The following is a 15,785-nucleotide window of genomic DNA, read 5'->3' on the forward strand; positions in this document are numbered from 1 at the left end:
GGGTTGAAAACCTTTGGGGACAAGGTTAGGGTGTCGGGAGGCGGAAATAGAACTCATTAGGAGCGGTGTTAGGATCTTTGGGGGGAGGTTAAAATTCCTGGGGGCGGGGTTATTATCCATCAGGGACTAGGACAGAATCCTTGGGGGTAGGGCTAGAAACCTCGGGTGGGCGGTGTTCACAAATCCGTAGGCGGCCCAATCAGGACCCCGGAGGTGGGGGTGGAGATTAGCATCCCGGGGGCGGGGTTAGAACCTTTCGGGGCGGGGTTAGAGCATTCAGGGCGGGGTTAGAACCTTTCGGGGCGGGGTTAGAGCATTCGGGGCGGGGTTAGCATCGCTCCCGGCGCGGCTGAGTCGCCCAGATGGCCTGTGGGCGCCACCGTGTCCCTAGTTCTCGCCCCGGCGGGCCGCCCCGGCCTAGAGGCTAGCGGAGGGGGACCCCGACAGTTCAGCTCGAGGGGAGTTTTGAAAGGCCCGCGCACGGAAGCCCCTCGGAGGGCTGCCCCAGCCTCTTCTTCACAGTCAGGACCCCGGAGGCTGCTGAGCTGGGGGGGCGCTCGAGCAGTGAGGATCCGGGCCGCCCGCCGGAGGAGGAGCGGGCGCCCAGGTGAGCGCCGCGGCCGGAGGCGGGGCGGGGAGGCGGGGGACGCCGCCAGGGAGGTGGGCCTGAGGGTCTCGGGGCTGCGGAGGGAGCCGGGTGGTGGGCAGGGCAGGCTGCGGTGCGGCGGGAGGGAAGGGACCGTCTGGGGGGCTGCGGACGGGCCGTGGGATGAGGGCAGACCGGGGAGCGGGTACCCAGGTGAGGGGCGGAATGGCTCAGCTGCCACACCGGGAAAGTTGGAGCGGAGGGGGCTCGGGCCGCCCAGTGCCTTTATGCCGGAGCTGCCGCTGCTCTTGGCCGTCCAGGTTCCCCTTCTGCAAAAGAAAAACATTAAAAAACGAGAAGGAAGGCATGGGCTTAACGAAGCCCGGGCGGGGGGAGCCCTTACGGTTCCTAGTGGGGGTGGGTAACGAGTCACGGCGGGTTGGCAGCGGTCGTGGGGAAGGGGACTGCTGGTCAGAGGCGTGACGTGCCAGCCACACCCGGGCGGGCTGCAGCTGGGAGCGCTCACTGCGCCCTCCCCCTCCTCCCCCTCCTCCCCCTCCTCCGTCGGGCCCTGAACCCTCCCAGGTCTTGGCCAAACTCCAAAACCTCATGGACTGACCGCAAGGTGTGTGCCTCTTCACTTTCCTCCTTGATGGAAGTGACAGGGGCAGGTCACTCTGATCTCCGAATCCGTGTCTTCATCTGTCCAATGGGGCTATTCGTTCTTTCTCCCGAGGCTGCAGTGAGCTGGCGTGTGCCCACCTGCAGGTGAATACAGTTTAGTGCCCTGGTTAAGGGAGGGGCGAAGGGCGCCACCTGCCCGCGGGACTTGGGGCCGGGATTTGGCCTTCCGGTGCCTCCGTTTCCAGAACTATAGGATGGGGTCATAATAATAATGGCTCCCTACCAGGGCTGCTTTGTTGTTGTTTTAAAATAGGTTTTTATTGATTTGAGAGAGGGAGAGGAAGGGAGAGGAAGGGAGAGAAACATCAGTTGGCTGCTTCCTGCAAGTCCCCCACCGGGGATCCAGCCTGCAACACAGCCATGGGCTCTGACTGGGGATCAGGCGCCCACCTCTGGGTGGATGGGAGGAGGCTCAACCAACTGAGCCACACCAGCTGGTGCTCACAGGGCTGTTGTGAAGATTAGATGAGTTACTGAAGGAAAGCTCTTAAAGCACTGCCTGACAGGTATATATGCTTGAAACATGTTAATTACTGTCATAGCTCTTACGGCCTAGCCCAGTGATTCTCAACGTTAGCGGTACATCGGAATCACCTGGAAGGCTTGTCAAGACAGATTTCTGGGTCCTGACCCCAGAGTTTCTGATTCAGTAGCTGTGGAGCAGGAACCCCAAGAATTTGCATTTCTAGTAAGTTCCTGGGGAAGCTGCTGCTGCTGGTCCAGGGACTATGCTTTGAGAACCACAGAGAGGCCTCCATAAATATCAGTTCCCTATCTCATGGCTTTCTCCTCACTGATCATTTGTGGGGGCTGGGAGGGGAGAATACAGAAAAAGTGAAAAGAATCATATATTGAATATCCCAGGGACCCACCACCTAGAATTAACAAATATTAGGATTTTGTCATGTTTGTTTCAGATTTTTAAAAAAATGTTTGAGCCCTAGCTGGTTTGGTTCAGTGGATAGAGCGTCGGCCTGCGGACTGAAGGGTCCCAGGTTTGATTCCGGTCAGGGGCACATGCCTGGGTTGCTGGCTCAGTCCCCAGCGGGGGGCATGCAGGAGGCAGCCGATCAGTGATTCTCTCTCATCATTGATGTTTCTATCTCTCTCCCTCTTCATTCCTCTCTGAAATCAATAAAAATATCTTTTTTAAAAAAATATATTTTATTGATTTTCTACAGAGAGGAAGGGAGAGATAGAGAGTTAGAAACATCGATGAGAGAAACATTGATCAGCTGCCTCCTGCACATCTCCCACTGGGGATATGCCCGCAACCCAGGTACATGCCCCCGACCGGAATCGAACCCGGGACCCTTCAGTCTGCAGGCCGACGCTCTATCCACTGAGCCAAACCGGTTTCGGCAATAAAAATATCTTTTTAAAAATGTTTGAAAATAAGAGATAAAATGGAAGCCTCCTCACCTTGCATCCCTTCGGTTCTGTTTCTCTCCCTCCCTCGAGGACTGTCATGAATTACAGTCCTTCCAGCCTATGCCTTTATAAATGTATTGCATGTACATGGATGCATAAACAATACATAGAATTGTTTTGTGTAGTTTAAAGATCTACATAAATGCTATCTAACTGTGAGATTCTTCTGCAATTCCCCCCGCCTCACTTCTTATCATTAAGTTATCAGGGTCTAGCCAGGATGAGAAAGAGAGGTCTAGTTCAGTCTTTTTTTTTTTTTCTTCCCATGCTTGTCTCCAAGACCTGAAACTGAGAGCCACCAGTCAGTCAGTCAGTCAGTCACGGTTCACTGGGACTGCTGTAGCACTGGAATGGAACCCGTTAGCCATGGTTCAGTCTTTCTAAGTGGAGGGTTCCCTGGGTGACCACCCTCCCTTATTTCTCTTCTCATTCCCTGCTGAGGAACATTCAGGTTGTTTCAGGTGTTCACTGCAACAAACAGTACCGCTGGGACCATCCTGGATGTGTGGCCTTGGGCTCATGGGCAGGTGTTTCTTAGGGAAAATGCCAAGACACTGGGTGGCTCTCCAGAAGGCGCACCTCTGGCCCTCTTCTTTTGTGGGAGAGGAGGGTTAAGGCCTGGAAGGGCCACCCAGGGAGTCTGGGGCAGAGGAGAGAGAAGAATCTAGCTCTGCTGACCTCCCAGCTCTCTCTAGATCCAGGGCCACTGTCCCAAGTCCCCTGTTCTCAGCTGCAGGAGAGCGAAGATCTTCATCTGCCTCTTTCATTGTTCTGACACTTAGTAGACTATGGATGCATACAGTTTTTAAAAATTTGGAAAATAAGCATTTTAGTTTATTTTTGTATAGTCTTCTTTTCCGTGCACTTTTTATTTAACATAATTAGTAAAATGCTGCATATACAATTTTTATCCTACTTATTCACTTAGCATTGCATTCTAAGCATTTTTCCAGGTCATTAAAATATCCTTGAATTTTTAAAGGCTGCATAATATTCCATGGTTTGGATGTACCATATTTTGTTTAACTATTCTAGCAAAGCACTTTTATGTAGTAATATTTTTAGGCAAATTTTACATAACATTCTAAAAATCATTTTAGAGTGACTAAAACAGTGGCATTTAGTACATTCACAATGTTGTGCAACCACTATCTTTATGGAGTTCCAGAACATTTTCATCCCCACAAAAGGAAACACCATTCCCATTGAGCAGTTATTCCCATGCCTTCCACGCCTAGCTATCGGCAACCACCAACCTTCTTCTGGTATCTCTGGGTTACTTTCTCTTGGACGCTGCATATAAAAGGAATTATACAATATGCGACCTTTGGTGTCTGGCTTCTTTCACTTAGTAGAATGTTCCAAAGTTCAACCACATTGTAGCATGTATCAGTATTTCATTCCACTTTATGGTTGAATAATACTTCATTGTATGTGTATACCACATTTTGTTTATCCATTCATCTGCAGATGGAAATTTGCATGCTTTCACCTTCTGGCTAGTGTGAAAGTGCTGTGAGCACTTGTTTTCAGTTCTCAGGGGTAGACACCTAGGCCTGAAATTGCTGAGTCATGTAGTGATTCCAGGTTTAACTTTCTGAGGAATCGCCGAGTGGTTTTCCACCATTTTACAGTCCCATCCGCAATGTACAAGAGTCCCAGCTTCTCCACATCCTCACCAACACGCACTGTTTCCCTTTTTAAAATATCATTATTATTATTTTAGAGAGAGGGAAGGAGAGGGAGAGAGAGATAGAAACATCAATAATGAGGGAGTCATCCCCTACTGGGGATCAAGCTCACAACCCGGACATGTGCCTTGACCAGGAATCAAACCACAACCTCCTGGTTCATAGGTCGGCACTCAGCCACTGAGCCACACCAGCCAGGCAAAAACTATCTCGATTATTATAGGCATCCGAGTGACAGAATGGCAGAGATGCATGCAGACCGAGGCCTTAGTCCCAGGACTGCTGAGTCTTCCTTACCCCAGAGATAGGGGAGAAAGTTAGTTGCATTCAGGGGACTGACCAGGGCTTGGACTTTAAACTCTTCTAGAAATCAAGTCCCACCAGGGCACAGACATGCTGTCTCCTGAACCACTGTATCTGTAACACTGACACCTGGCACATAGTAGGGCCTCAACAATATGGAACATAGGAGTGTTGAAGCACCTCTCCCCTTCCTTGGCTGGGATGTTTCAGCACATAGGTGTGTTTTAGTTGGTCCTACACAATGATTTTTAATTAGTTGCTAACATTTGAAGTTGAGACAGCCCACATGAATCTGGATTTCTGTCTTCTCTGAAAACCTGGGAGAGTTAGCATTCCTGGTACTATGGCCTCTGTCTCCATGCTTCTCTGCCATTCTCTCATGGCAGCATTGGTGAAGCTGCGTAGGGGCTGCCCTGTGCACTGCCCTGAGCTGTCCAGTTTGCACTACCCTTGCCTGGAGTACTTTCCTCATGTGGCCCTGTGGGCTCCTACAGCCATTTGAATTTTCAAGCTCTGCCCTCCAATCATGCCAGGGCTTCCCCCCACTTTTTTTTTTTAAATACTTTTTTATTGATTTCAGAGAGGAAGGGAGAGGGAGAGATAGAAACATCAATGATGAAAGAGAATCATTGATTGCTGCCTCCTGCACGCCCCCCACTGGGGATCGAGCCCACAACCTGGGCATGTGCCCTTGACTGGAATCGAACCCGGGACCCTTGAGTCCGCAGGTCGACGCTCTATCCACTGAGCCAAACCAGCTAGGGCAAGGCTTCCCTTTTTATAGAAAAGGAATGTCAGGCTCAGAGAGGGTAAGTTTCCCAAAGCCACACAGCTAGTAAGTGGTACAATCTCTCTTAGCCATCTTTCTCAACAAACCCCCACAGCACTTTGATCTTCACCCCATTTCTACAAAGTTCTTTACCCCAGGAGTGGAAGTTTCTGTGTTCTTTCAGAGGCATGGGTATTGATGCAGGAGAAACCCTTGCTTGGATGTAAAATGTGCCTTTGTTCTTGCCAGTGTCCATGGCCACTCATGCTGCACCCCCAGGATGCCTCTTGCATCCCTAATTGTGCCCTAAGACACCTGCCTGAGCTCCCACCAGCACCCTGAAATCCTTGGGCCCGGGAGACTTAGGTGCAGCCAAGAGAATAGGAGAGAGACCCTCCCTCATCACTACCAGAAAAATGAAGAACAATAGAGCACAGAAGACTTGAGTTTGATGCCTACGTTGCCTCATACGAGTTGTGATGCATCGGACAAATTCCTTCCCTCTCTGAATCTGTTTCCTCACCTGCCAAGTGGGAATAGAAGGGTACTACCTCACAGTTCATGCAGTACAATTCTTGATGTTAACACAAAAAAACTATACTCCATATTTCCCAAGGCTATAGATGCCTGAGCTTGAGTTTCCCCAGAAGCAGACCCTAGAAAAGACTTCAAATGCAGTTACTAGTTAACTTGGGAACTGACACTAGAAAACCCTAGTAGGAGAGTGGGGAGGTGTGTGTGTGTGTGTGTGTGTGTGTGTGTGTGAGAGAGAGAGAGAGAGAGAGAGAGAAGGCAGCCTGTAGAGGTCTGTATCAGGAGTCACCCTGCAGGCACCGGGAGCTCAGTTCCACTAGGAGCTCTGGGAGGCCATGAACACTCTCTCGAGGTGAGGGAACAAACAGCTCCTGGTTGAGGGCTCCTCCTGGGACTGGGGGTGATATTTCTCTAGCATTTCAGCTTGCCAAGCTCATGGGCAGAGCAGGTACCAGTGGCCATGGAGAAATCACCTGGGCAAAGAGATGCAGGCACTGGCAGTTGGAAATCCAGCAAGAGAGGCCTGAAATGGTAAAGGGCAGAGTGAGGGGTGGGCCACCGACAGCGTCTGCTTCTATAGACGGGGATGTAAGTGCAGAGTTAGAGGCTGCCTGGAGGGGGAAGGGGTGCCCGTGGAGGGTGCTTACAGGGAGGATTCCAAGGGAGCCTTAGATTTATCTGTAATGTTTTCATTTTTAACAAGGATGATGTACTGTTTTACCTGGTGATGAAAACTCATTTTGAAAACCATGTACACTCTCCAAACAATAAAAGAAACAGAGGCTTTATTACTTTCCAACTATTAAAAAGTAACTAAAGCCCGGCCGGCATTGCTCAGTGGTTGAGCGTCAACCTATAAACCAGAGGTCACGGCTCGATTCCCGGTCAGGGCACATGCCTGGGTTGCAGGCTCGATCCCTGGTGTGGGGTGTGCAGGAAGCAGCCAATAGATGATTCTCTCTCACCATTGATAGTTCTATTTCCCTCTCCTTTCCTCTCTGAAGTCAATAAAAATATGGGGGGGCGGGGGTAGTAACTGTAAAAGGTCGGAGCATGAGTTATTGCGGCTTTGAGGGTTCCATTTGTGGAGGACAGATTTGGGGGCAGCTGACCTTGGAGTATGGTGGGAGGTTGCCTGAAGGGGTCGCCTCCAGTCAGATTCAGTCAGGGAAAGCCTTTGTTCCTCTCTCTCGGAGCTGTTCTCAGTTTAAACACACACTCATAACTATTGCTTAGGCAGGGAAGACTGGGGCACCCAGGAAGCTAAGAGGAGACTTCATTAAATTATTCAAGAATTTATTGAGCACCCGCAGTGTTCTGGTAGGACTGTATCCCAGAAGGACTGGGATCTCACATTCTCTGGGGAGAGAGGTGGTAGACAAATCTATGGGGTAAAATATGAGGCGTGTTAGTTACTTCAGGTCCTTTGAGAGGCAGACTCTCAGAGATATTAAATATACAAGAAACTTACTAGAAAGGGTGCCTGTGGAGGAAACTAGGAGCGGCTCGGAGCGCTGTCAGATGGCAAGGTGTCTGACTCCAGGTGAAGAAGAAAGGGAGGGAAGGAAGGGAGGGAGGGAGGAGGGATGGATCTTGGACTGCAGTGCAGTTCTAAGGAAAGCTTGAGAAGCGCTGCCCAGGACCCTTAGCCAGGTCTCCTGTGGGGCCCCCTGGCCCCGCCTGCCTGCCACAGTAGCCCTGCCACACTCTCACTGGCTGGGAGCAGCCCAGGGCAACAGGCATGGACTTCCAAGCGCAGCAGCTGGGACCATTGGGCAACTCCGCTCTCTGCTGGCGAGATCTGAGAAGCTCATGCCGGGGTGGCCACCTGAGGTGGTGATTAAAGCCATGAGAGCGCCAGCTGGGAAGGGGCTAGAAAGCGATGGAAGCTGGGGCGGTGTCCCGTCTTAGCCAGGGTGGATGAGGGAAGCCGACGCTGAGAGAGTGGGATCTGTGAAGACACCTGGGCGAAGGGAAAAGGCTTCTGGGTGAAGACGCTCCAGAACGCAGCCAGCGCAGTGGCCCTGCGGCGGAAGCGTGGCTGGTGAGCTGAGGAGTAACAAGAGGCTGGTGTGGCTGAAATGGAAACATCCAGGGAGGCTGGTAAGAGACAGGACTGTGAGGCTGAGCCTTGCCAGCCACGGAGGGAACGTGGGCTTTTATTCCAAGTGAGACTGGAGCCCCAGGAGGTTTTGAGCAGAGAAAGGATGTGACCTGGTATATATATATATATTTCTTATATTACCCTCTTATTTATTTATTTATTTAATCCTCACCTGAGGATATTTTCCCATTGATTTTGAGTGTAAGGGAGGGTGAGGAGGGAGAAAGGGAGGGAGGGAGAGAGAGAGAGAAACACAGATGTGAGCGATACATCAATTGGTTGCCCTCCGCACGTGCCCTGACTAGGGCCAGGGATCAAACTTGCAACCCAGGTACGTGCCCTTGACTGGGAATTGAACCTGTGACCCTTCAGTTCATGGGCCCATGCTCTAACCACTTAGCAACACTAGCCAGTGTCTCAGATTTATTTTTATTTTTTAATTTATCTTTATTGTTGAAAGTATTACAGATACCCCCCCCCCCCCCATTGACCTCCTCTACCTCACACCCTTTACCTGCCAGGCCTTCACCACACTATTGTCTGTGTCCATGGATTATGCATATATGCATATAAATTCTTTGGTTAATCTCTTCCCACCCCGCTCCCCACTTCCCTCTGAGATTCCTCAGTCTTGGCCTGGTTTATATTCTAAAGGCTTGCTTGTTTATCTGTAAAAGGCAGAATAAGGGTTCAAACCCAAGTCTTTCTGACTTCAAATTCCATTTCCCCCCAAACTTCCCTGTCCCCTGCCTACCTTAGACATAGAACTATTCTGGGGAGGTTCACAACGGCCTTGAATCCTGGAGCCGACCCGGTGACCCGGAGGAAACACTGAACATGCTAAGAATTTACTACATGTTTGAGACAAGTAGTTGCTTATTGTTTGCTATCAAAGAGATATTTAAGTTAAAAAAATAATTTTCACATATTTGTATTATGGAAAACATTTAAAGGCTAGTTATCAATACTTTTGTGCTAATTTCCAATTTGAAATAATAAAGTTCTAACTCACAAACAAAACAAAACAAAACAAAACAAAAAGTAGTTGGAACACAGGCATCTCAGAGCTAACCCAGTGGAGTCAGGGTGCCACTTCTGCTCTTACAGCTGGAGAACGGCCACAGGCCCAGCTTCCTCTTCAGTGTGTTGCTGTCCCTTGCTATTGTGACACTCAGTAAGACAACACTCGCACTCTCTGGGGCTGCTGCTCCCACCTGTATGATGAAGGTCTCTCCAGTCCCTTCCTGTTTGCAAAGTCAAAGTTTTGAGCTCTTTGATCAGAAAGAAGCTGAGGGTCAGAAAAGAGGAGAGAGAAGGAAGTCAGGGGAGACCCTCAAATGTACCTTAGGGACAACAGTCACCTGGAGGTTTGAGTGGTGCATTCAGAAGACAGCCGGGGAACATGAAGAGAGGAAGCTGTAGGACGTTGCACCCCTGGAAACTCCTCAGGGAATTGGCCCTTTGTGGGGGCCTGCTAGGCTGAGCTGTTCTCAGAAGAGAAAGTTCCTCTAACTAGACAGTCTTGAGTGCTGGGCCCCTAGCAGCCTGCCTTCCTGAGCTTCCTGTTTGGGTTCCTCATGCCGCCTTCCCCACCCTGGTGTGTATATATATATAGGGTGTCCCAAAATTCACACAAGATTTGCAATTCAATTCAATTGCAAATCTTGTGTGAATTTTGGGACACCCTATATATCCCCACCTTCCCTGCAGCCTCTGAGACTGACCCCAGTGGAGGATTAGAGGTAGGACAACTGGGTTCTCATTCTACCTGCCACTGACCACTTGGGAACTCTCTGCCATGGGCCTCCATTTTCCCATCTGAAAAATGGGTTCATAATTCTGGTCTTCCTGACTTCAGCTCAATATGGTAAGGCTTATAGAGGGTTGAACATAATACATTCACTCCACAAATGTATCTGAAGGGCCTAATACATGCAGGTACTTTCTAGGCATGGCTTCGGTGCCACCAGCTCTATGAGCTTATAGTCCATGCATCCTCACCTACTCTAATGGATCTAGTACCCTCTACTTCTCTTCTACCAAAACCCACTATCAAGGAAGTCTTTGCCATAGCCATTTACACTTGGGTATAAATTGCAATCCCTTGTAAGAATTTCTTCTACACTAGGCAGGACTCTTTGAGGTTAAAGGGGACAAAAAGGCAACTCAAACGGACTCAGGCAGAAGAAAAAGGTTATTGGGAAGTCAGTGAGCACATCAGCTTCAGGGCTGGATTCAAGGGCTTGAGAATCTGTATTTCTACATTTCTTGGCTCTGCTTTGCAACTGCAAGGCTCTTCCAGCCAAAAGTCAATATATCATCCTCATTGGCCAGGATTGACTCACATGCTCATCTCTGCTTCTATTACTGCAACTCTGATTGGCTAGACTTGGTCACAGACCCATTGCCAGGGTTGAAGTCAGCTCTACCACAATCCATGAATTGAGAATGAGGGAGAAATGGTCCCCAAAGGAAAACTGGGGAGTTGTCAGAATAAGGGGAGACAGATGCTATGCCAGAGAAAGCTACAGCTGTCCCCTTCAGAGAACTTATCATCCTACATCTCACTTCATATTTGGAGAAACTGGGGCCCAGAGAGAGGTTGGGACTTGCCTGAGGTGACACAATGAGCTTGTGGCAGCAGTGGGACCAGAATCCAGGGCTCCTCGTCCCCAGCCCTCGCAGGCCTCTGCTTGAACCTCAAAGCTCCCATAAGACCATCTGCTGCCCACTGCACAGGATGCTCAGGCAGGGCCCTGCTCTCCGCCCCTTGGGAGTGCAGGAGGACTCTCCGAGCCCATGCAGCTGGCATGGTGGCGTGGGAAGCAAGCTGACCTTTCTCATTTCCCTCCCATGCGGCCCCAGCAGGAGCTGAGGGTGTGAAGAGGGGGTTTCAGGTTCCAGGAGTTCAGCAGTGACTTGAGGAAGTGTCTTCGCCAGAGGTCAGCAGTTCTAAGCTCAACTGGGGCCGAGGGGGTCACTTCTGCTCTTTCAGCCTGGTTTTGAACCACACTAGTCAAGAACATGGTTTTAAAAGCTTTTCACATCCCTGTCACACAGGATCTCAGACCAAGCCCGAGAAGCAAGTGCCTTCTATTTTATAGGGAAGAAAATGAGGATTAGAGAGGGGAAGTGACTTACCTAAGGTCACATAGCCAGTCAATGTCAGAACCAGGATCCAAATCCCAGTTCTGACCACAAGTTTGGTCCTCGTTCCATCACATTGGTGGGTCTCCGATTCTAGTGCTAAGCATTTCCTGAAGAATTGTTAGAAATGCAGATTGCAGCCGAAACCGGTTTGGCTCAGTGGATGGAGCGTCGGCCTGCAGACTGAAGGGTCCCGGGTTCGATTCCGGTCAAGGGCATGTGCCTCGGTTGCGGGCACATCCCCAGTGGGAGATGTGCAGGAGGCGGCTGATCGATGTTTCTCTCCCATCGATGTTTCTAACTCTCTGTCTCTCTCCCTTCCTCTCTGTAAAAAATCAATAAAATATATTTTAAAAAAAAAGAAATGCAGATTGCAGGCCCTCGTCCCCAGAGACAGGTTCATTCCCTCCAGTGTCGCCTAGGAAAACTCAAGAATCAGTGAGGACTGTTGGGTATAAGTGGCAGAAATCCAACTCAAACTGGCTTAGGCAAAGTTGAACATTTATTTGCTTATGAATTGGAAAAATCCCGAAGTTGGGAAACTTCAGGCATAGCTGGATCCAGTGTTCAAACATGATCAGGAATCAATTTACCGCTCTTGCTCAGTTCTCTGTCCCCTGTGGTGGCTTCACTCTAAGGCAGCCCCTTCCTTCATGATTCAGGATGGCTCCCAAGAGCTCCAGGTTTTGCCCTAACTGGTTTGGCTCAGTGGATATAGCGTCAGCCTGAGGACTGAAGGGTCCCAGGTTCGATTCCGGTCAAGGGCATGTACCTTGGTTGCGGGCACATCCCCAGTAGGGGGTTGTGCAGGAGGCAGCTGGTTGATGTTTCTCTCTCATCGATGTTTCTAACTCTCTATTCCTCTCCCTTCCTCTCTGTAGAACATCAATAAAATATATTTTTTTTTTTTTAAAAAAAGAGTTCCAGCCGAAACCAGTTTGGCTCAGTGGATAGAGCGTCGGCCTGTGGACTGAAAGGTCCCAGGTTCGATTCTGGTCAAGGGCATGTACTGTGGTTGCGGGCACATCCCCAGTAGGAGATGTGCAGGAGGCGGCTGATCGATGTTTCTCTCCCATCGATGTTTCTTACTCTCTATCTCTCTCCCTTCCTCTCTGTAAAAAATCAATAAAATATATTTTAAAAAAATAAAAATAAAAAAAAGAGTTCCAGGTTTCTATGTCTACATCAACAACCCATATAGAAAAAGAGTGCCTTTCCCATAATTTTTCCAGCAAAATCCCAAGGCAGATTCTGATAGCCTCAGCTCGGATCATATCCAGGGCAACAACCGAACAAACCACTGTTGGTTGCCAGGGAGACATGGAATTCTCTTGCTGGCCAGACCTGCATCAAGTCAGTCCCTGATTTTGAAGGTGGAGTTAGGCCTTGAGGCCTTACGCACTGAGTGGGAGCGGGCTGGTTTTCCAGGGAAGATCCTGGTGCGGTTATCAGAGGAGGAAACAAGTGCCACAGGTGTTCCCTGTACAAGTGCTTCCCAGCTAGAAGGAGCACACGAATCACCAGGGCCTGGTGAAAACACACATTCTGATTTGGGAGTGGGGCCCGAGATTCTGTATTTCTAAATGCTGCTGGTTCTCACACTGGCCACGCTGGGAGCAGCGGGGCACTCTGCCACATTTCTAAATTCACTTCAAGCCACCCTGTCACAGAGCTTTTGCTGTCTCCATCCTGCAGAGAGGTCCTGGACTATGTAAACCTCTTTCCTCATCCCCTCCCACCCTCGCCCCCTCCCATTGTCCTGAATGCACCAAACGTCAGCACCATCTATTTGGGAACCACTCATCAACATATCATAGACTCTGCTCCCATTTCACAGCTGAAGAAACTGTCCACTGTGACCTTTACAGGAGGACACACATAATAAATTTGATTTTAAACTAGAGGCCCGGTGCACGAAATTCATGCACAGGTGGGGTCCCTAGGCCTGGCTGGTGATCAGGGCCTATCGGGGCCAGGCCGGCCAGGACCTGCTGGGTGGGGAAAGGGACAGGAGGGAGGGACCATGGGAGGTTGGCTGGCCATGAGAGGTTCGATGTGGGAGCACACTGACCACCAGGGAGCAGCTCCTGCATTGAGCGTCTGCCCCCTGGTGGTCAGTGCATATCATAGTGACTGGTCGACTGGTCGTTCTGGTTGTTCCAGTCATTCCGGTCGTCAGTCATAATGGTGGCTTAGGCTTTTATATATATAGATTAGTGCTCAAAAAATATTTCTGTCAACAAATTGCCATGCTTCCTGGAATTTTATGGTGACAATGTACAAGTTCCCTTTTTATGTTGGCTATTAGGAAGCTCAGAGATAAATCTAGTACACAGTGGCAGTAGCAGTCACACTCTAGGCTTCTGGTTCAGTAATCTTTCCTTTCTAAATGCTGTACCATAACCTTTTGTGAGTCTTGAAGTGCTCTGTATGTGGTTTAATGTTATAAGTGCCCTCAAATCCTTTTTGGAAGTCAGTGCTTCTTTGGAACATTCTTGACTTTCCCCAAATCTTTATTAAAATCCTCCAGAGTCTTCAAAACCCAATTCGCCATTATCCTGCTGCTCAATTATTATAAACAAGTTGTTTTTTCTATATATACTAACATACACAGTACGGGGATATAAATACATTTGACAAAAATGACTTGATAATATATATATGTTTTGCAGGTTGCTTTTTACGCTCACTACGTATCTTAGCAATTTTTGTATGGCTCTGACTGTCTGTGCCAATCCCTGCCAGCTTCTTTGCACGTGGCTTTGGAATGTAATTCTCTATGTCCAGTCTTCCCTTCTCAACTCCGTCCCTAGATTAGGACCCACGTCTTGACATCTGTGTTGGACTGACTACATAGAGCACAGGCTCTGGGCATGCGTTTATTCACTAACTGTGCATTATGCTCCTACCATGTGCTAGGGGGGCACTGAGCTCAGCACTGAGGGACACAGACATGAGCAAGATCGGCATCTGCTGTGTGCAAGGATGGGTACGTACTGTATTTGTACCGCTGAGTACAGTAGCTTTAGCTACAGACAGCGTTTGAACTCCTGAAACAAGGCGAGTCCTCACTGAGTTGTGCTGTACATGTAAAATACACAGTGGGATGGGAAGACTTAACATGAAAAAAAGTAAAATAAAGTACCCAACTGATCATTTTTATATTGGTCAGCTGTTAATATGAATTTTGACATTTTGGGAAAAATAAATATGTCTAAAAATCAATCCACTTGTTTATTTTTACTTTGAAAAATATGGCTGGAGAAAATTTTAAATTATATACATGGCTCACATTACATTTCTAGGTCCAGCAGTCATGAAAATGAGCATTTCTGAGGCCACTCCACCCTGCACAGTGGACTGGTTCTCTTGGTTTAAGGGGACAATCACATTTTATGCAAACTGGAATCCTGCTGGTATATCACTTTTTTTAAATCACACTTTATTGTGCAAAAAATGAATTAGTGGGAATTCTTTATTTTAAAAAGTTAAATTCTTAAATGTTGCGGTATCTCTAAGCTTATGGGCCAAAGGAATGGCAATCTGTGCTTGCTTTTGCTCCAGGGCAGGGCCATTATGCGAGTTAACAGAGATGGTTATGGTTAAGGTTTCTGAGCACCTACTGTGTGCCAGACACCTTTACACTTACAATTCACTCGGTGCTCACCAGCATCCTCTGAGGCGAAACCCCACCATCCTTTCTCAGAGATGGCCTTGGATCATGCATGAACCGGGGGCCTTCAGAGGCCCATCCCTCGACCCCTGGCAGTCTTTATGTAAATTGTGATGTAAATGTTGCTTAATAGGTGCTCGGAGAGGTGGAAGGAGCTGCCCAACATTACACAGCAGCGCTCTTCCCAGGACACCCTCATTAATCAGAATATATAAAATGCAATATAATGCTCTGCCATATAAAACCACACAATATGCTTGTCTTAACTCCCAGAACTGTGATACTTACCACAAATCAAAGAGGTGTTGGTTTCTGTGTTAAATGAATACAAGCACAGTGGAAAGCAGTGAGTCTGAATTCCTTACTTTAGTCACAAAAGGCAACTGAAACACAAACCCCTTAAGTCCCGAGGTGGTAAATTGTTCCCAATTCCCACCAGGACAGACAAAACAGCATCCTTGTGAATAAAAAGAATTCTTTTCAAATAACTCCCCTAAGCCTAAGAATTTGGACCCCGCACCCCCTTAAACCACTAACACATGTTTATTTTAACAAGTAGAACTGAGTTCTGTTTTAGGAGAAAATTTCAATTGTGCACAGATGAGGAAAACAATGACCTCCTTATGTGGCTGCTCACAGCCTGTCTCCTCAGCAAATACCTGTGTGCATTTTGAGAAAAGAAGTGAAATATTTCTGCCACTTTTGCAACGAGACTTGACTCTGATCAGGTGAATGTGTCTTCTTTAAGTGTCTTTAAATTAATTAATTAATCCATCAGCACAGTCTGTCAGCTCTCCCTCCAAAATGGCCCTGAATCTGCCTGCTTCTTATCTCCGCAGTAGCCACCACCATGGGCCGGGCCA

At 48.6% G+C, this 15,785-nt stretch overlaps 1 protein-coding gene across 1 annotated transcript in view; it reads left to right on the forward strand.

Moving 5' to 3' along the window:
• Positions 1-345: 345 nt before the first annotated feature.
• Positions 346-15,785, forward strand: part of HCK (HCK proto-oncogene, Src family tyrosine kinase) — a 37,475-nt gene continuing 22,035 nt past the window's right edge. The window contains exon 1 of the mRNA XM_081096988.1: positions 346-607. The gene's annotated coding sequence lies outside the window, so the exon portion shown is untranslated. The remainder of the gene's footprint in view (positions 608-15,785) is intronic.

Source organism: Myotis nattereri (assembly GCF_964212035.1).
Source record: "Myotis nattereri genome assembly, chromosome: 8".
Taxonomy (NCBI): Eukaryota; Metazoa; Chordata; class Mammalia; order Chiroptera; family Vespertilionidae; genus Myotis; species Myotis nattereri.